The sequence below is a fragment of the Diabrotica virgifera genome, chromosome 3 (genome assembly GCF_917563875.1).
Source record: "Diabrotica virgifera virgifera chromosome 3, PGI_DIABVI_V3a".
NCBI lineage: Eukaryota > Metazoa > Arthropoda > Insecta > Coleoptera > Chrysomelidae > Diabrotica > Diabrotica virgifera.
The window spans coordinates 156,304,312-156,326,567 of NC_065445.1; the positions used below are offsets into that span (position 1 = coordinate 156,304,312).

Sequence of the window (22,256 nt, forward strand, 5' to 3'; positions counted from 1 at the left end):
CAATTTCGTTAAATAATTTTCATAAGAAATTTCACATTTATTGTTTACGTGGTTTGTGTCTCGTGTGATAAAATAAGACTTTTCATTTAGATATTTAGTTGAAGAAACGTGTTAATTAAGAGATTTGTATTCGATTTTGCTCAGTGAGTTAGTTTAATGCAGTATTCTTCTTGACAACTGTTTGAGGTTATGTTTATTTTCTGTTAATGAACTCATTATGTGTTTTCGAGTAATTTGTTAATAAATTATTTATTAGTTTGTATGTTTTTTCAGTTTTGACACAGTAAGTAGTTATACTTATATAAATAGTGAAAATTCTATAATGCGAGGGCTGGTACAATCATGCAGAATCAATGAATCAATGTTAGATTGTTTCTAATGCACAAGTGATCTCAAACTAATGGTAGTATATCTTCATCGACACATGGGACGTAGACCTATAGGTTTCATGTTACCTATTTTTTATGCTACCTATTTTAAAAAATCTGAAAGAGGTCACTTTTTGAAAGTATTAAAGACGTGATTTTACCGACGTATAAAAGTCGTCACCTTTTAGACGTTTTAAAATCGTCACAATTATGACGTCAAATCGATGAGACAAATACACGTGATTTTCAACGTCGGTACTACGTCATAGAAACACGTCAATTGGTCATTTTTATGACGTGTTATCTACGTTATAAAAACGTCGTTTGGTTGCCTGGGTTATAAGCTTAGGATATTAAAAACTGATCATTAAATAGATTGGCCTGGTCTTTGCGGTCATGGAAGACCCCGGGGGGATCCTTGTCCCCCCAGAATATAGCAGATATTATAGGTGTCGCAGGCACTGAAACGAAAGCCATCGAAAAAGAACAGATACCGAAACCAGTATTTCTATATGAACAAAACGACCTACCACCATATGTTACATATATTGAATCGAATACTAAAACAAATAACAACATAGGTAGACTTAACAACTTAAAAATAGCAAGGGAAATCTTTAACCTACAGTTGAAAGATGTAAAAAAAATTGACAACAAGGGTACCAACAGACTGGCTATAGAATTCAACAACTACCAAGCTGCAAATGAATTTATAAGCAATAAAAGTCTAACAGAAAAAGGATATAATCTATTTATACCTACAAATTTTGTTACCTGCAAAGGTATAGTAAGGGGCATTGATGAAGATGTTGATATTACAGAATTCTCTGCTTTCTGCGAAGCATCTGTACGTATAATAGGTGCAAACAGGCTAAATAGGAAAATATTTAACACAGAAACGAATAAACCGGAATACCACCCTACAAGAACAATCTGTTTCACCTTTAAAGGCACACGTCTACCCAGATATATAGAGATATTTAAACTGGCCTATCCAGTAACGATATATATCCCACCAGTATCCCAATGCTATTCTTGTTTTTTATATGGACATACTAAGAAAAACTGTAAGTCAAAAGCCAAATGCTTTACTTGTGGGAGCAAGGAACACAGTGAAACTACTGAGAACTGTGTAGCAAAATGCTACCACTGTGAACAAAATCACAAATCCATAGATAAATCCTGCCCAGAGCACAAGAGGCAAATCGAAATAAAAACAATAATGGCTTATTATAATTTAACATATTATGATGCGGAAAAAAGTTGTAAAAAATCATATACAACAAGCAGAAATAACAAAACTATCTATCATAACGAGATAAATTACAACCCACAAAACTTCCCAGAACTACCAAATACTAGCTACAACCAACAAAATAAAAGAGATACTATTACCCCGTCACAAAGAAGAAACACAGACTTTAACTTAAGAACAAAGAGATCCTACCAACAAACATTGGAATCACAGAATGCAAAAAAAAGACCTACCCAACAAAGATACAACATAGAAGAACACAATGCTTGCCTTCTATCACCCAACTCCAGACCAGAAAGGGGTTCACAAAAGAATTCTCCAATAACTCAGCTACCTTCAACTTCCAAATCACAAGAAACACATTTCGATTTGCCTACTAGTGCCTTTAAGCAATCCTCAACAGACAACGATTCACCTATTAAAGATGAATCACAATTTGTAAAAATTTTCTTTGATCACTTCAAAACCTTATCAAACCAAAACCAAAATTATATAAAAAATTTTATAAACTCTAACCTATACACAGATTCCTACATGGATTTAGATAATCCACAAAACAATTAAGTTTTAACAACTATACACCATTATACTTCACTACGAATTTACTCTGCTATCTTCTCTTCCAAACAGGTTTTTTTTTTCTCTTTAAAATATAGTATACCAAAAAATGGATCAACAATTTACATATCCAAAGTTATATCATATAAAACAAACATTAGTGATACAAAAAACAAACTAAAAATACTTCAGTGGAATATTCGAAGTGTGAATTCTAACAGATCAAATCTAATATCACTAATAAGGAAATATGATCCAGACATTATCTTTTTAAACGAAACATGGCTAAAAAATAGGTATCAGTTGCACCTAAATAACTATTACATCTTAAGACAAGATCGAGAAGACGGATATGGAGGAATTGCAACATGCATAAAAAATAATATCCTATTCACGCATATCAAAGACTTTAACAATGAATACATCCAATACACTATTATTAAGATCACAAATATACATCTGATAAACATATATGCAAGTCTAACCGGTAAAATTACAACTGAAGTCCTAGACCAAATTTATAACAATCTACCAACTAATACCACAATTCTCATGGGTGATCTAAATTCACACCACCCATTATGGGACAAAGTAAATACTAATGCAGGAGGCAGAGCTATTAGCAACTATCTTTTAAATAATGATATAATATTAATGAATGATGGAACAGGCACCTTATTACAATCTCCGAACAACAATGTCAGTGCGGTGGACATCACAATGGTAGGTTCCAAACTTTCTGCTGCTTCTAGCTGGGAAGTAATCCCTGATTGTGGAAACAGCAACCACTTTCCAACGATGCTAAACATTAATAAAAAAATTAGTCAACATAGCATAGAGAACTACAAACAGCACACATTTCAATCAAGGAACTTCCTCAAAGCTGACTGGGAGGAATATCAGGAAAAGATCTCAAAAGAAATGAACACCAACAAGAAGATAGAAACTTTCGAAGAACTAAACAGCATAATTAACATATCAGCAGAAACAAGTATCCCAAACAAGACTCATAATAAACAAAATAAGATAAGTAACCCCTGGTGGGATGATGAATGTACAAATATTATAAGAGAAAGAAAAGTAGCAATAAACAACTTTAATTGTTCACCAACGATAGACAACTATATAATAGCAAAACAACAGATAGCAAAAGCAAAACTTTCCTTAAAAGTCAAGAAAAAAAATAAGTTTATCGAATTTTGTGCAACTCTAAATAGAGATTCAAACCTATCATATGTATGGAAAAAAATTAAAAAATTCTCCCACCAAAGGAAAAAATACAACGCATTAAAAATCGATGACTTGAAACGACAACAATTCTTGAAAAATATGACAATAGTTAATATCATTCCAGACTTTAGCTTTACAATAAATTACATCAGTCCATCATTCACAATGGAAGAACTTAACATAAGCCTTAAAGACAAAAATAATTCCACACCAGGTATGGACGACCTGTCATATTCCATGATTAAAAATCTTACAGACGATGCCAAAACAGTGTTACTACACATATACAATCAAGGCCTCTATGGTGAACCCCTCCCAAGTCTATGGAAAAAATACAATGTAATCCCAATTTTAAAACCAGGAAAAAACGCTGAAAACCTAGATAATTACAGACCCATTGTACTATCATCTTGTTATGTAAAAACACTAGAAATAATGATAAAGAACCGGTTAGACTACTTACTAGAAAAAAATAGTGTATTCAGCGACTTTCAGACAGGTTTCCGTAAAGGATTGGGGATCCAAAATAATTTAGCTTACCTCACATCTCTTATTCAACTTGCTTTTCGAGAAAATGAATCTGTTCTGGCGGTGTTTATGGACATCAAATCTGCATATGATGGAATCAACATATATAGTCTCTATAACAAACTGATAGATATCTCCATACCTAGTGACCTAGCAAACCTCACATTCAAAATTCTAGAAAACAGGTTACTATACACCAGAAAAACTGATGGTTCTTTTATTGGACCAGAGGTAGCCACAACAGGAATTCCACAGGGTTCTCCTCTTAGCACAATATTGTTCAACATTTATGTATATGATCTCTTCAGAACTATAAATGAGAACCCTAAAATAATAGGATATGCAGATGACCTGGTGTTAGTATGTAAAGGTAACAATATAACAAATCTAACAGAAAAAATAAATAAAAGCCTAATAAAATTAAAAGTATGGCTAAACGAAAACAACCTATCTCTATGCAATGAAAAATCCAAAGCAGTATGGTTTACTAAGGGGAGAAGGAAAACCATACCCATAAACATTAACATAGACAATAACACTATCCCATACAGTAACAATGTCAAATACCTAGGAGCAATCCTACATACAAACTTAAAATGGGATCAACACATAGAACTTATTACAAACAAAGCAAAAAAAGCTCTTAATGTATTAAAATATATTAGTAGAGTATGGTGGGGTGCAGATCCTAAAATACTCTTAAACATCTTCAACGCATTGGTGAGATCCCACCTAGATGTGGGATCAATATTCATTAAACCCACATCAAAAAATAACCTAGAAAAAATAAATACAATTTTTTATGAAGGAATCAGGGTTTGTCTGGGGTGTATGAGATCCACTCCTAAAAACGTCCTATTGGCAGAAGCCTCATTAATAGATCTGGAAACCAGAAGAAATATATTAGCGAGCAAATTTTTAATTAAACCTCTCTCAAGCATTAACCACCCTCTAATACAAATCTTAAGCAAAACACACACCATACATAAACAAACAATGGACCCACAGGGATTCACCAATATGCCATATCTTATTTCAGCATTTGACAAATATACACCATTCTTAGAAAAAATACATAAAGCCAAAATTCCTCCAAGCTATGACTTGGAATATAACTATATTATGTCCCCTGTTGATATATTGGATTTAAAAATAGCCAAATCCACTCCAAATATAAAACAGAATTTTCTTGTGGCCACAGAAAAGCTGAAACCAACATATACTTTTGTATATACAGATGCATCTAAAACCAAAGATCGGGTAGGCTTTGGCATATACATTCCAACAATCCAATACAGATTCTCATCTAGACTGCCAAATGAAGTATGCATCACAACAGCGGAAATGGCAGCCATAAATGAAGGAATATCAACCATTCTAAGGAAAGACCTAAAAAACGCGGTAATACTTACAGATTCAAAAAGTGCTGTAACAAAACTGACAAAAACTGGTATAATCAATTCAGAGGACTATATAACTATTATGACAAAAAGACTAATACTAGACGCCAACAATAATAACAACAATATCCTGATCGCCTGGATACCAGGGCATGCAGGTATTCCAGGGAATGAAGAGGCAGACACATTAGCCAATCTAGGCAGAACCTTAAATGTACCAAAAGATATTAAAATTGATGCACAAGAGATCTTTAACATCGTCAAAAACAAGACCATAGAAGAATTCCAACAATCATGGAAGGAGTCACTAAAACAAAAGGGAAAACAATATGCAACAATACAAGACAAGTTTCCTCAAACTAACTGGTTCAACAAACTACCATATATTGATAGAAGACACATAACCATGATCACTAGGATGCGTACTGGACACTGCCTAACTGGAGAACACCTACACAGAATCGGAATTAAAGACAATCCCTATTGCGAATGCGGGCAAACAGAATCTCTAAATCATATATTCTTGGAATGTCCCATTAACAAAATTCCGAGAATGGATCTATATGAATTCATAAAAAGAGAAGGTTTCGAATATCCTTGTAATATGAACACAATACTCTCCAATATAAACTTGGAAATTAGCAGATTTTTAATCAAATTCCTGGCTTATAACAAAATCAAAATTTAATTAACTTTACATGAAATGACAGCTATTTTATTTTGTCTCAAGCTTAGACAAGGAAAAAAGAGAGGACGGGTAACACTCATTTAACGGTTATGAGATGTTAGCACCTCATTGATCGAATTTCGTAAAAATAATTATACCATCCTTTTGCTCACGGTTTGTACAGCAATGATCACTAGGTTTCAGATTTTGATCACCTGTAGTTTATTTTTTATTAAGGGTTGAAAATTCAAGGACGAAAAAAAAGATGTTGGCACCTCATTGATCGAAATCTTTAAAACAAATGACTGTATTCGATAGGAAATAAAGCGCTGAGCAATGATCACCTATTTTGAACATTGATCAGGCTTTTTTTGCACTGAAAATAATTATTAAAGTTGCAATAACATTACCACGCACGCGCAGTCCATTAAAAATTTTATATCTAACAGGAGCCCAGTTCTTTAGCGCGGTAAAAATTTTAAACCTACTGTGAAATCAGTGCCTTCCCGAGTTTTGCTAAATTACTATGTTACGGCTAGTATTTCTGAAATATATTTATACCATCTGAAAGTTAACAAAGTGCTCACGAAAGGACACACATTTCCAGGGTTTAGTCATTAGCAGATAATTTTGTATTAATTATTTGAAAAATTTTCAAGGACAGTCACTCTTCAATCTCATCAAAATTCTTGCAAGCTTTTTACTCTTAGAACGAATCTTTTTCTTACAGTGTTGCGCGATTTTGAATAAGTAATAAATTATAAGTTCTGACCTAGAAAACTCAGAATTGATTTTTACATTATAATCACACAAAGCGGTTATAGTTAAATTTGTTGCTATCTAGAGAATGTAAAGATTATTCGTGATAATAAGAATTGTAATATATTTCTTTGTTGTGGATATTAGGACTAATATAATCCAAGGAGACTAAGTCAGATCACACTATTGGCAACTGAGCATCTTAAAACATATGTCTTATTATATGCATTGTTGTCAGGTCTAAAAGTTACTTTTTCTCTTAGAGTTTTTTATACCTACCTAATAATACTATTATAATTATTATATTATATTATATTATATTATATTATATTATATTATATTATATTATATTATATTATATTATATTATATTATATTATATTATATTATATTATATTATATTATATTATATTATATTATATTATATTATAATAATTATACTATCATTTTTTAAAAAGGAATTTCTTTTTTTAAGCAATGATACTATTATATAAAACTGGTGATTTTTTCCTTCGCCATGCGACGGGGGATACAATCAATTGCCCTGTACAGTCGCTGCACTCAATTTTTTTCTGGCATCCTCTAATTTTATTTGACAACCAACGTTTTTTGACTCGTACTTTTTTTTTATTTTATAACTATGAGAAAGACTGGATTGATTTGGCTAATTTTGATTTTGAAATATTTTTAAAAGTCGTGTTCTCACCATAGGTATAATAACACAATAGATTAGGCCAGGTCCGAAAAATAGCCTAACGCGGAGAAGTTCGGGTCGGTGGTCTATTTATCTCTCTTTACCGGCTTTCTCTAAGCTTTCTCTCTCTAGCATATGATGGCTGCCGCCTCTGTGTCACTGTCGTTCCATTAAACCCACCTCTTGGTAGATACGCTCACACTCGCACGACAGACAAATATAGCTAGACTACTGTACTTAACCCGCGAGTAGTCGCGCCGTTAGATAGAATCTCACATTATATCCTTTTTCGCGATAATTAACTTGATGAAAAATTTTGCAATTTTGAAAAAATTTCGTAAGTGCCTCGAGGAAGGGTGTAGTAATACGTAGGACTTTTTTTATTTTTTTTCTTCTTCTTCTTTTTGTGGAAATTATGGCTATGGGGACAGCCAATTAGCTTTAATAATTGTTATAAATAATATTTTTATTATCTGGACCAGAATAATATTTCATTGTTTATATAATATAATAGGTACAATAAAAAGTATTTTTCAACATTTACTCTGCGATAAAGTTTAAAATTCAAAACCCTCCAGTGATTGACAGACTCCTAAGCCTAAAAAGACTTTGGCCAGAAGACCAAGCTGCTAGGTCAATTCCAGAGAGTCGTCAATCGTCAATGGACGACACCTGCCACAAGCCAAGAACTTATACCATATAATTACGGGTGATTCCATTTCAAATCACTCAATTTTGGATCAAAAAAACTTTTGGATCTCCGATTTGTCTGAAAATTTGTATATATATAGCATCTGAGAGATGTAGAAATAAAGCATTTAAGGTCGAATTGTCTTCTTCTTCTTTTCTCAAATTGTTATTTTAAGCGATTTTATAGTGATTTTGTATTTATTTAAACAAATTTGCATTTTCTATCGTAAAGTATCAATGGAAAACATACTATTTTAATACAAGGGACTCAAAAATGTCATTTATATGGCATTATAGGTATAGGTAACAAGTTATTTGGATTCAAAACAGGTTTTTGATCAAATTTTATAGTGTAGAAAACGTTAAAATACCGTCATTTTCCTTCATTTCCAAAATACAGTCAAACCCGCTTATTGGAATAGCCTTTGTGCCAAGTAAAAGTATTCCTATAACCGGGATATTCTAATAACCGATCATTGGTTGCTACTATAAATGTTTCGGGACCTCAAATTTCTATTCCTTAAACCGGGATATTCCTTTAAGAGGTATTCTAATAAGCGGGTTCGACTGTACATCATAATCGATTTGGCTGAAAATTTGCCCACAGATAGCCAAAACATAGGACTTTAAGTGGTTAGAAGGATTTGAATTATATTACAATAATAAAAAAGTTACATGCAATATCATGGTCAAAAATATAGGCGGTTACTGTAAGTATAATTAACTCAGAAAATATCGACCTCACGACAAAAATTTTTAAAAAGAAATTGTAATAATTGTAAATACGATTTATTTTTAACAATTTCAGTTTCTACCATTTTTGTGGAAAAGTTAAAAATGGCGGAGATATTGTACAAAAACGGTTCTCCTTTAAAATCAAGATGGTGGCTAACGTAACGGAGGAATTCATTCGCGATTTTAAATTTAGACTACTTTTGACCCCCCTAAAGATAAGAAAAATAAAATTTTGAGCAGCTCGGCATGCAAGGTCAAATGCTATCCCGACTGGACTAATTATACTTTTGAGTATTTTGAGTTTGTATTGTAATGTAATTCAATGCTCCTCCTAGCGGCGCCGCTTGGTACACTTCGCGTCATATAAAACTGGTACACTTTTTTTCCCAATGTAAACCTGTGTTCAGACTGACAATTATTGTTCGTGAATCACTTCGTTGTTGCCATCACAGATAACGCAATTGCACTAAATCTAAATACAAAAAAATAACGTTTAAAATGTATATTTCGAATAATTGTAATACATATATTTAAATTACACACTTGTTCACTGTAAAAGTTATTAATTTTGTATTAATTTCAAATTAAATTTTTCATTTTTCCAGTGTGTTTTATGTATTCTACACAACTTAATGCAGTTTTGTCCTACAATTTACGAGAAACCAATCACACCTCTCGATTTGACATTAAACATAATAATTTAAAGTCATGCCAAGATTTATTATCTATCATTATTTTTGAATTGAAATATTTTTATAAATTATAATAAAAACCGAATCAATGTATGGATACTTAATTTAGATGACGGAAAATTACAATTGTTTTAGTTTTTAGTGTATTAAAAAATGCGGTCTGTCGCACAGCCCCGTTTTTACCTAGTTTGATATAATATTTTCGTTGAACTGGCAACTTTGCCCTAGAAAAATTGGAATGACACTTGTGACAAGATCAACTTACACAACTTGAAAAACCATAGAGTTATATATTAGCATAGAGGGAGTGTTATTCAGAACGAAGTGACGACACCATCTTTTTTATTTGGATTAGTGCTGTTTCACTCTTACGCATAGTAAAGCTGCTACAGTTGTCCTCCTCTTCCGTGCCTATATTCACACTGAATGTCATCATAGATGTTCCATACAATGTGTTAGAAAGAGATGCAGCAAACCAGTCCATGAGATCTTGTCGTCAGGAAGCGCGGAAGGTAGGCTCCCTCTATGTTAATATATACCTCTATGTGAAAAACACGATTTTCGGTTATAAGAGTTGTACCAGTTTTTTTTGACGCGAAGTGTACTATCGTATCTAGGTTAACAGAATCCTGACTCTTGGTCGAAATTTATTTTTATTCATTTTGTCATTCCCCGTTAGAGGATAGTCTAACCACACTCTGCTGCAGATATTTTAATATATGCAGTTCTTCTTCGTTTCGAGTTGATTCAGTTCAGTCTACTTGCATAGCCTCTTTGATAAGGGGTAGAGACCCCGAAACACGGTGTCAGAGGATGACAAGAGACTCGAATTGAATCAAAACGAAAACGATTATTTTCTTTTCTAATTCAAATCATTCTAACCACTTAAAGTCTATCTGTGGGCATATTTTCAGCCAAATCGATTATAATGTATTTTGGGAATGGAGGAAAATGTAAAAATAGTTATTTATGATATAAGTGTTAAAAGTACACGTTTAAGGCACGCATGTGAAAGTTTTCAGAATGAGCGAAGCGAGTTCTGCAATTCACATGAGTGCCTTAAAAATGTACTTTTTAACACGCATATCATACAATATTTTTTCTACAAACGTAATTACAGGGCAATATCCACAAAAACTTTTACTTGAACTTGACTGACATTCCATTTTTATATTTTTTTGACATTACATCAAAATTGCCTATACGGTCAATACGAACTGCAGTGCCATACAAATTTTAAAGCACTAGTGCCTTAAAGTGGCATAACGATCGTATGGAGTGCTAAAAATTGCATTTTTAACACGGTTGTAGAAAAACGATATTTAAACGTTTTATACACTATAAAATTTGATCAAAAACTGATTTTCCATCAAAATAACTTGTTATAATGCCATATAATGATATTTTTGAGTCCCTTCTACTAAAATATATTTTTTTTCATTGATACTTTACGATGTAAAATGCAAATTTGTTTAAATAAACACCAAATCATGTAAAATCGCATAAAATGACATTTTGAGAGAAAAAAAGAAGAAGACATTTGACCTTAAATACTTATTTTGTATTTGCTGTCTTTTTCTATAACAAAAGTTTGTTATTTATAGAAAAAGACAGCAAATACAAAATAAGTGATTGATGTGATCGTTCATGGGGATTTTCATTCAGTCATTTGTTTCGAGCTTCTGTCATGTGTCACATAATATTAATATATCTACGTCATACGTTATTGGTATTGCCAATGATACAAACCAAAGACGTATGACGTAGATATATTAATATTATGTGACACATGACAGAAGCTCGAAACAAATGACAATCGATGAAAAGCCTCTTTCTACTTTTTTTACATATTACACAGCAATTTTTTTGTATGTTTGTTAAAGACAAGTTACATTTTCCTACTATTCTTTGTATGTACTGGTGGCCGGTGGGAGGGGTTTTAACACCCAAACCACCCCCTGGGTGCGCCACTGGTGCCATTAGTATGAGATGAGTAACAGCCATAACAGGATGTTTCTGTCGCAGCTTAAGGTCTGTTAAGAAGACTTATTCTGTCTGTCGATCTCACTCTATCTATATATTTAATATCGTTCTGTATTTTCTTGTTTGATAAGATCTACGTAGGTACCCAATCGTCATTATTATCATGCAAATTACCTTTTTGGAATCCCTAGTTTGTCCATAAATACCTATATAAGTAGTACCTACACGTTGTTTTTTAATGCAACCACATTTTAAAAATTACGTTTGTTTTCTGTTATCCACCTTGTTTCAAAATATAAAAGATTGAATATAAGAAATAAAACAAAGCAGGATTCGTCCTTTAAATCGCTGATACGGTAGCGAGGTTTGATAATTGCATTGCAATTTGCAACCCAGAAAATAAGCTAGCTTCCAAAATAAGCAACTTGTTACAGAATATGTTTGTTTTCAATCAGAATTGTATTGATAATTTTCAAATAACAAGTTCAATAGTTAATTTCAAAGTAAGCTGCTTATTATTACAATGTTAATAAATGCTGAAAGTTATACCTACTAAGTGAATAAAACGTTAATGGAAGCCATCGAGATGAATTATTACATATTATTTATAAATATTTCCTTAAAAACGTAACTTATTTCAAACAATTTTATACTGTATTGTTCTGAAGCTATTTTCTTATGGCAACTTAGGATAAAACGCCAAATAAATTTAATTTCACACTTAAATTGTGGCTGATAGCCAAATAAAATAGTAAATTATAATTGGTTTAACGATATATACTGAAACTTAGGCAACAAGGCAACACTGTATAATCAGCTGTCTATCAAGTTAGTTAACTTGTACATTCATAATACTCCAAATTGTTGTTACCATCAGCAGTGTTGCCTGAGTTTCAATATTTATTTAAATCAACGAACTTGGTTGAAATATTACATATAAATGTAAATATTTAGAAGTTTATCTCGATGGCTTCGATTAATGTTTTTTCCATATTAGATATAAGTTCACCATTTATTAACATTTTAACAATAAGCCCCTTACTTACAAATTAGCTATCGAATATATAATATATGTATTTATTAAACCGATTAAAGGCAAATATGCACCTATATATAGGTATATTTTTTTATTTTTAAAAATAAAATGCAAATATTGAGCATAGTTATTTATTAATATTATCTTGCCCAAGCATACTTTCGATCTAAGTATACCTTCCCAGAATGAAGACATTTACTTAAAATTAACGATACAAATAACATACACTGGACAAAGGACAAACAGATTAAAATATTTGAACGAGATAACATTGTTCAGAGTTTGGTGGTAAAAATATACGGTGATGAGTACATTAATAACTGGCAAAATAACGGAAAACATATTACGTTGTGAAATAAATAGATATGAAACCAGTAGAGGTGGGAAATTATATATAAAAACCTAGAAATTTACCTTATATTGATAGTTTGGCTACGTATCGGAGTCAAATTATGACAGAATTTATAAAATTTTCCTGCCACAGTTTGACTCCTATACGTCGCCAAACTCATCCGATACGTCTTAAGGTGAGAAACTATGAATATAATGTAAATTTATAGATGTCTATTGATAATTTCCCACCTCTACTAGTTTCATCTCTTTTTACCTCTCAACGTATTATGTTTTCCGTCTTTTGCGTTATTTTGCCTGTTCTTAGTGCACTCATCATACTGTATACCTATTCAGCAAGAATGTTCTTATTATAGAAACTAGCTTCAACTCAATTCAATTATCAAACCTTGCTTACGCATGATAACGCAAAAGATTGAAAACATAACACGTTGTGTAATAAAAAGAGTTGAAACTAGCAGAGGTGTTAAACTATCGATAGGAACCTATAAATTTACATTACATTACATACTTCACCATCTTTAGACAATTTTAGCGTTGACTGATAAATATGCTCCGTATTTATCAATCAACGATTTTAGTATGAAAGGAGTATGACAAGTGCCACTGTTACACAATTTTATAAAATTCTCCTGTCACAGACGTCTAAAGGTGAGAAACTATGTAATATAAATTTAAGTATAGCTTCCTATTGATAATTTTACATCTCTACTAGTGTCATCTCTTTTTATTTCACAACGTGTTATCTTTTCTCTCTTTTACGTTATTTTGCCCGTTATTAAATAGCGCGCTCATCACTGAATATTTTATAAATTCTTGGCTTGTGGCAGGTGTCGTCCATTGACGACTCTCTGGAATTGACCTAGCAGCTTGGTCTTCTGCTTCTGGCCAAAGTCTTTTTAGGCGTCTGTCAATCATTGGAAGGTTTTGAATTTTAAACTTTATCGCAGAGTAAATGTTGAAAAACACTTTTTATTATACCTAATAAATAAACAATATTTTAAACTTATTTTTATTTATAAACATATTTTCCGTATATTAATTTTCGATATTGTCAAAAATAGAGATATTCTTGAACAAGGAGCACATTATTTAGACACTTTCTATACAACTAATAACGCATTTGATATCTGATGAGATTCAATGTATAGAGTAGGTATAGAGATCTTCCTCCTTACGTGCGGTTTCATAATCAGTTAAAGTGGACTTTAAATTTTAAGTTGGTAACCTTATCATATGGGGCTTTTCATTCACAGTCATTTGTTTCGAGCTTCTGTCTTATGTTGTATAATCCGTGTATATTAATATTGTACAGAGATTATACAACATCTGACAGAAGCTCGAAACAAATGCCAATCGATGAAAAGCCCTATGGGTAAATGTCAATTTTAAAGTGTTAAACATCAACTAAAGTTCACTTTAACGTTGACATTTACCCATATGAATTATTGCATTGATAAAGGTAATATGAATAGTCTCCCGTTTTATACCGCTCACGTGGCTTTGGGAGTATAGCAGGGTAGTCTGCTATTGGCTCCGTGCGTCTCCCCTCTACTTACAGTCACGTGACACACTGTCAGATTTTGTCAGGACGTTTTAACATTGAGTCTTATGAGATTATTTTGTTAAACTTGAATATTTTATTTTGTAGTGATAATAACCGAATACAATTGTTAGAATTCATTAGTTATTAATTTATACTGTAATTTATAGTGCAACAAAAATATTTTCTTTTTCGTTAATAAAGATTTATTGACATAAACTGCGATAGTGAGGTTATGTATACAAAATCAAACTGATAATCAATATTGGAAATAGAAGAATTTATATCAGATTAAGTGCGTTTTTATTTTCTGTTTATATTAATACATAATATCACTAGCGTGACAAGGAATTTTTTTTAAATGTCTCATTTAAACATACACAAAGCGTCCTGATAAAATTTCAAATAACCGCCACCATGAGCAGGTCGGTCGATTTTGTTTTGACACTTTGTTAACGCTCAGAGCGAATATCTAGGGCCTACGGTATACAAGGAAGGTAACACCTTCAACCACCTTCAACAGCGTGCCACGCTTCAACCGCCTATTATTACCCCTGGTTTTACCCAAGGTACTCATTTTATTCAGGCTGAGTCGACCTGGGGCCTATAAAAATTTTAAAAATGTCTAGTTGTTCTTGCCGGCGGTAGGATTTGAACTCCGGACCACGCGAGCCAAGCACACTACCGCTTAGCTACGCCGGCCTCGGCGTAGCCTTAGCCATTTATTTATTAGCCTTAGCCTTTATTTATAGTATCATGGCCTTAGCTATTGATAAAGGTACCAACTTAAAATTTAAAGTTCACTTTATCTGATTATGAAACCGAGCGTTAAGTCGTGTTCTCACTATTAAATAATTTGATTAAACAGTTTGAGCAAACTCCGGAAGTACGTCAAAGTGGCGTCACAATTGCAGTTTGTTAAAATTTTAAAATCTGTGTTTTCACTATCAGTCTAGTTTGATCAAATTTTTTTTATTGAGTTGTCTAACTTGTTTGTACTTTACTTAAAATTAAAATTTTTCATTATTATCCTTATTATCCACAATGAAAACTCAGAATGTGACGTCACTAACTTTCAGTTTGCTCAAACCAGTTTGATCAAGTGGACCGTAAAGACCGCGTCCCACCATCAAATAATTTGATCAAACTGGTTTGAGCAAACTGAAAGTGACAGTTAGTGACGTCACATCCTGAGTGTTTATTGTGGATAATAATGAAAAATTTTAATTTTAAATAAAGTACAAACAAGTTAGACAACTCAATACAAAAAATTTGATCAAACTAGACTGATAGTGAGAGCACAGATTTTTAGAATTTCAAAAAAACTGCAATTGTGACGTCACTTTGACGTACTTCCTCAAGTACGTCAAGTTTGCTCAAACTGTTTGATCAAATTATTTGATGGTGAGACGCGGCCTTGATAGTCGTGACGTCAAATCAATGTTGGCTACTCTGAAAAGTTTCCAAACAAAGCAAAAATTCACACGTGGTGTTTGTTTTGGTTTTTATAATTGGAATATATTGCTTATTGTAAGATGTTTAATTTTTACAAAATGGTAATGTGTTGGGTGGTGGGTACCCGTGATTGTAATCAATGCTCATAGTATATTTCCCACCATATTTCCATATAGGACTGGTTAAGAACCTGAAGAGCAGTAAGTACTATGTAGTGTGTAAATCCTTGATTTTGTGTAAGGACATTTATAAAATTAAAAGCAATATGATTGATATGACTAACAAGGATTGTGTCTTAAGAAAAAATGTGCAGATTATTGTTAAAATAAAATAAAATTAAAATGGATTACACAAATCACGTGTATAAACAATTCACAGACGTCAAACCTTTGCTTTGTTTGGAAACTTTTTGGACCTTTTGACGTCGCACTATCACGGTTCATTATTTGATAGTGAGAACCAGAGATATGTCAACAATAGATCTGGCTAGGGATATGCTACTCAATGCATCGGCCTCCTATACTGTGGCATCGGGGGGTAACCAAAGATATTATACACATAGATTTGGTCAACTCCGAAAAATAGCGTAACGCGGAGCAGTTCGGGTCGGTGGTCTATCTATCTCTATCTACTGGCGCTTAGCTTTCTCTCTCTAGCATATGATGGCTGCCGCCTCTGTGTAAAGGCCGCGTCTCACCATCAAATAATTTGATCAAACAGTTTGAGCAAACTCCGGAAGTACGTCAAAGTGACGTCACAATTGCAGTTTTTTTGAAATTCTAAAAATCTGTGCTCTCACTATCAGTCTAGTTTGATCAAATTTTGTGTATTGAGTTGTCTAACTTGTTTGTACTTTATTTAAAATTAAAATTTTTCATTATTATCCACAATGAACACTCAGGATGTGACGTCACTAATTGTCACTTTCAGTTTGCTCAAACCAGTTTGATCAAATTATTTGATGGTGGGACGCGGCCTTAACTGTCGTTCCATTACTCCCACCTCTTGGTAGATACGCTCACACTCGCACGACAGACAAAGATAGCTAGACCACCGTACTTGATATTGACGTTACACCCCGATGCATTATTTAGCATATCCCTAGCCAGATCTATTCTTGACATATCTCTGGGTGTAACGCCAATATTAACCCGGAAGTAGTCGCGCTCACTTATGTAACGTGAATAGTCGCGTGTTAGATTCTATCTCAAAATTGGAATTTAAATACGGATTTACAACAAATTTTTATTTTATATTATTTCTAACAATTATTAAAGCTAATTGGCTGTCCCCATAGCCATAAATTCCACAAAAAGAAGAAGAAGAAATAAATAAATAAAAAAATCCTACGTATTACTACACCCTTCCTCGAGGCACTTACGAAATTTTTTCAAAATTTCAAAATTTTTCATCAAGTTATCGCGAAAAAGGATAAAATGTGAGATTCTATCTAACGGCGTGACTACTCGCGGGTTAAGTACAGTGGTCTAGCTATCTTTGTCTGTCGTGCCAGTGTGAGCGTATCTACCAAGAGGTGGGAGTAATGGAACGATAGTGACACACAAGGTAGATTATTGCATACTATCTATGAACCTTGAGTGACACAGAGGCGGCAGCCATCATATGCTAGAGAGAGAAAGCTAAGCGCCGGTAAAGAGAGATAGATAGACCACCGACCCGAACTGCTCCGCGTTACGCTATTTTTGGGACCTGGCCTAATCTATTGTGTTATTATACCTATGGTGAGAACACGACTTCTAAAAATATTTCAAAATCAAAATTAGCGAAATCAATCCAGTCTTTCTTATAGTTGAGGTTGTCAAATAAAATTAGAGGATGCCAGAAAAAATTGAGTACAGCGACTGTATAGTACCCTCGGAGATCCGTGGAAAAAATTTACACCCAAAATACCAAAATTCAGTTTGGCAACACTGTGCGAATGTTGATAGTAATATATCCTTTTTAAGATAAGCACAACTGTAATTTAGTCCAAACAAATTAATATATTTTTTTGCCAACAAAAATGAGATTTTTCAACCAAATAATGTTTCAAATATGATGTGCAAAATAATTTTTAATTGGGTTCTGCTAATGGGCTTGCTTTTTTTGTCATTAAATTAAAAAAAAACTAAATTTTACTCATTAAATCAATGTTGTCCGGTTATCGTCTTAATTATTTTAACTGTACTAATATCCGTTGAGTATTTATGAATGATTAATAGGTCGTTAAAACATTTTATCTGTAGCAGCTTCTCGAATATCTTAAAAATATCGAATTTCATTGATAAAATGCGCATATTCCATCGATCTTCGCTTCGACAATACATGGCAATTGATTGTATCCCCCGTCGCATGGCGAAGGAAAAAATCACCAGTTTTATATAATATTATCATTCCTTAAAAAAGAAATTCCTTTTTAAAAAATGATAGTATAATTATTATAATATAATATAATTATATAATATAATATAATATAATATAACATAATCTAATATAATATAATATAATATAATATAATATAATATAATATAATAATTATACTAATATTATTAGGTAGGTATAAAAAACTTTAAGAGAAAAAGTAACTTTTAGACCTGACAACAATGCATATAATAAGACATGTTTTAAGATGCTCAGTTGCCAATAGTGTGATCTGACTATCTCCTTGGAATAAAATAGTCCTAATATCCACAACAAAGAAATCTATTACAATTCTTATTATCACGAATAATCTTTACATTCTCTAGATAGCAACAAATTTAACTATAACCGCTTCGTTTGATTATAATGTAAAAATCAATTCTGAGTTTTCTGGGTCAGAACTTATAATTTATTACTTATTCAAAATCGCGCAACACTGTAAGAAAACGGTTCGTTCGAAGAATAAAAAGCTTGCAATAATTTTGATACTCGATTCTAGATCCTGACCCGAATATTAGCGGCGTGTAATTTGTGTTGATAACCTTAAATCGCGAAATGGCCTGTTTATTATCGGTGGCAATTATGTAGTTCACTTTTTCAGCAATAAAACTACACTAGCATTTGTTTCAAGCTCTATTTTATTCTTCCAAGAAATAAAGTCATCATGGTTGGAAAACTCTATTGTATCGCATTGCATAGGAATGCTATGAGAAGTTTCATAATGTTTAATAAAGTCCTTTTTAAAAGTTGCATGATAATTACACAGAGAACATTTATGATGAAATGTTTTAGTTTCTGCAGAAACTGATACATTTGTGTGCACTTTTTTGACATGAAAGTTTAAACTTGACATATCTAAATTGTTTATCACAATGTGTGCACTTATAGACGTTGCCTTTAAGCACTTTTAAAGGGGCAATTGCATCCAATTTGTCGGGATGCGAACTTTTTACATGTCTTTTTAAATCATGTTTATGTTTATACACTTTTTCGCATTGCACGCACTTATTAATTCTTTCCACACCTAACATTTTCGATGTCAAGAAAATGAAATACATACTCAAAAGCAAACACAAACACAGAACTGTAAACAGTAGAAATGATTGAATCGGAAAATTGATCTAACAGCTTCACTGTTCAATTGGTAATTATACAAAGAGTCTACATTCTACCACATCCAATAATATTTTAATATTAAATATCATGTAACCGCAGTAAATATCGGTTTTTATTATCACTAACTAGTCTTTTCAGCGTTTTAAATAACTCAAATTTCGTCGATGTTTATATAGGCAACCCAAATTACACGCCGCTACCCCTCGGGTCAAGATTTAGACAGAATAATTTTACTCGGACCGAAGAGTGACTGTCCTTGAAAATTTTTCAAATAAAGAACAGAGCTCCTGTTAGATATAAAATTTTTAATGGACTGCGCGTGCGTGGTAATGTTATTGCAACTTTAATAATTATTTTCAGTGCAAAAAAAGCCTGATCAATGTTCAAAATAGGTGATCATTGCTCAGCGCTTTATTTCCTATCGAATACAGTCATTTGTTTTAAAGATTTCGATCAATGAGGTGCCAACATCTTTTTTTTCGTCCTTGAAATTTCAACCCTTAATATAAAATAAACTACAGGTGATCAAAATCTGAAACCTAGTGATCATTGCTGTACAAACCGTGAGCAAAAGGATGGTATAATTATTTTTACGAAATTCAATCAATGAGGTGCTAACATCTCATAACCTCATTTAACACACATGTTCCAAAAGTGAAGCCGGTTTTTGGTTTGTTTGTCACCAGAAACATGGCGGTCACGTCAAAAATAACAATGGGTTGCCAGTGGTGGGTGTTCGTTGAAGGTTAAAATTTCATAAAAAATAAAGTAAATCATCATCTAAAATTCGTAATAAACACATATGTATGTATTGAAACATATGTACGTAATATGAGAAACTTAATAAAACATTTACCGTACACAAATTCTTCATTTTAAATACATTTCATGTTTTTATTTTAAATACTCAATGCATAACAATACCCCAAAGATACGTCGATGATCAAAATCTCTGGTGTCAGTTTGGCTTCACTTTTGGTCATAGGATTACTCGTCCTCTCTCTTTCCTTGTCTAAGGTCTCAAGCCCATAAATAACATAACCCTAAAACCTCTCCTTTCCTAACCTACAAAAGTATCCTTGTTTTGTTTTGTACAGACAGAAATATTTTCTTTAAAAGTCCACAGAATCAAAAAACAATTTCGTGTACATCAAAAAGTTCGTGGAATTCACAGGAGTATTCCGTACTCGACCATCTGGAATTCCTACGCATCGAGCTGGCAAATTGCCCAAGAGCAGTGCCAAAAAAGGAAGAAGAAGAAGAAGATATTTGGATCTAAGTTGGTTATGTATGTCCTGTTTTATTCATTAAAAAGGATTCCTAAATAAAAGTTTATTCTCAGATACAGATTATGCATGGTTTGACCCAAATCAATATGAAACAAGGACATTTATTGAAGCTATAAATATAATTTGTAAATAATTTTAAACTGTTAATTACAAGAATCACATAGACATTCTTTATAATTATTAATTTAGACATTTTTGTGTAGAAATAAATATTTTTAGTAGGTATAGATACCTATATAAGATGTAATTTCAATTAATTTGAATGCACAAATATGCTTGTGAAATTGTGGAAAAGCTTAGGATTTGTTAAAATTCTGGATTAAAAAGTACAGTTCAATTCAACAGATATAACATAATATACGTATGGCATTAACAATATAAACAGGTTAATACAATAAAACAAAGGTTTTTGGAATTTTAATCCTTTATTATTTAGATATAGGGCCGGTACTTTATGTCCCGGTTAAACCGCCATTAGCTAACCGGGGTTTAATCAGGACAGAAATGTATGCATAACATAGACATAAACACAATTGTACTTATTATTATGATTAGGAGTGCGAAATTGGAAAACCAAGGTGAGGGATAGGAAGCTGATTCTGGAACAGGTCAAGACCCACCATGGGTTGCGGAGCCAATGATGATGATATTATGATTATACATGATATTACAACGCAAGAGGCCCAAAGAGGTACTTTTCTGTCCCGATTAGCTAACCGAGGTTTAACGGGGACATAAGTCCCATAATCTATAAAGTTTTGAGCCAAAAGTATGTATTACACTTTCATTTTCATGTCATCAGCATTTGTTTATTTAAACATACTGTCAAAAAAATTAATAAAAAAAACACCATAAAGCTAATTTTTCTATTATTATTTTTGTCCTTTAAAATAACTTCCTTGTTTATACATTTTTGCTAGTTGTGGAAGGCCTTTTAACAGAATGAGATATAAAATAAATTTTGAAGGATACTCAAAATCAAACACCAATATCATGTATTTATAAATTGCTAATAATAAAATACTTTAAATCAAATCAGTCACCAATATAATATAGCTATTTATTTATAAATTTATTAACAAACTGCAGTCCAATAAAAATAAAATTATCAACATTATACTACATAACAATGATTTTCCTTTCATGTTCGAAGCATACACTACCAACATTCGTCGGAATATATTCTTTTTTGTATGTGTGTAGTAGAAGCATAGCATGTACTATAAAAACATTCTAAATTTCATGTTTTTTGCATATACTTCGAAGAATATTCTCGGACCAAATATACTGAGCACATTCATGTATGTAGTTACTTAGAATATTCGTAAAAGTTTATTCTTGGAATAAACCTTTTAGGCTATTGATTATGTTCAAAATAAGAGAACAAAAAGGAACTACAACGTTAACGGGATTTTATTGTCTCATATCTGTCTCTAAATTAGAAAAAACCATGGAGTGCTACCATTGAAATGAGTGAGTTTTTGAGA

At 32.3% G+C, this 22,256-nt stretch overlaps 1 long non-coding RNA gene across 1 annotated transcript; it reads right to left on the reverse strand.

Annotated features, from left to right (window-relative positions):
- Window positions 1-7,898: 7,898 nt before the first annotated feature.
- On the reverse strand, window positions 7,899-11,689 carry LOC126882163 (uncharacterized). The gene is made up of 2 exons (XR_007697190.1): window positions 11,468-11,689; window positions 7,899-8,227 (listed from the first exon to the last, which is right to left on the reverse strand). It is a non-coding gene; the product is annotated as an uncharacterized LOC126882163 (long non-coding RNA).
- Window positions 11,690-22,256: the final 10,567 nt, after the last annotated feature.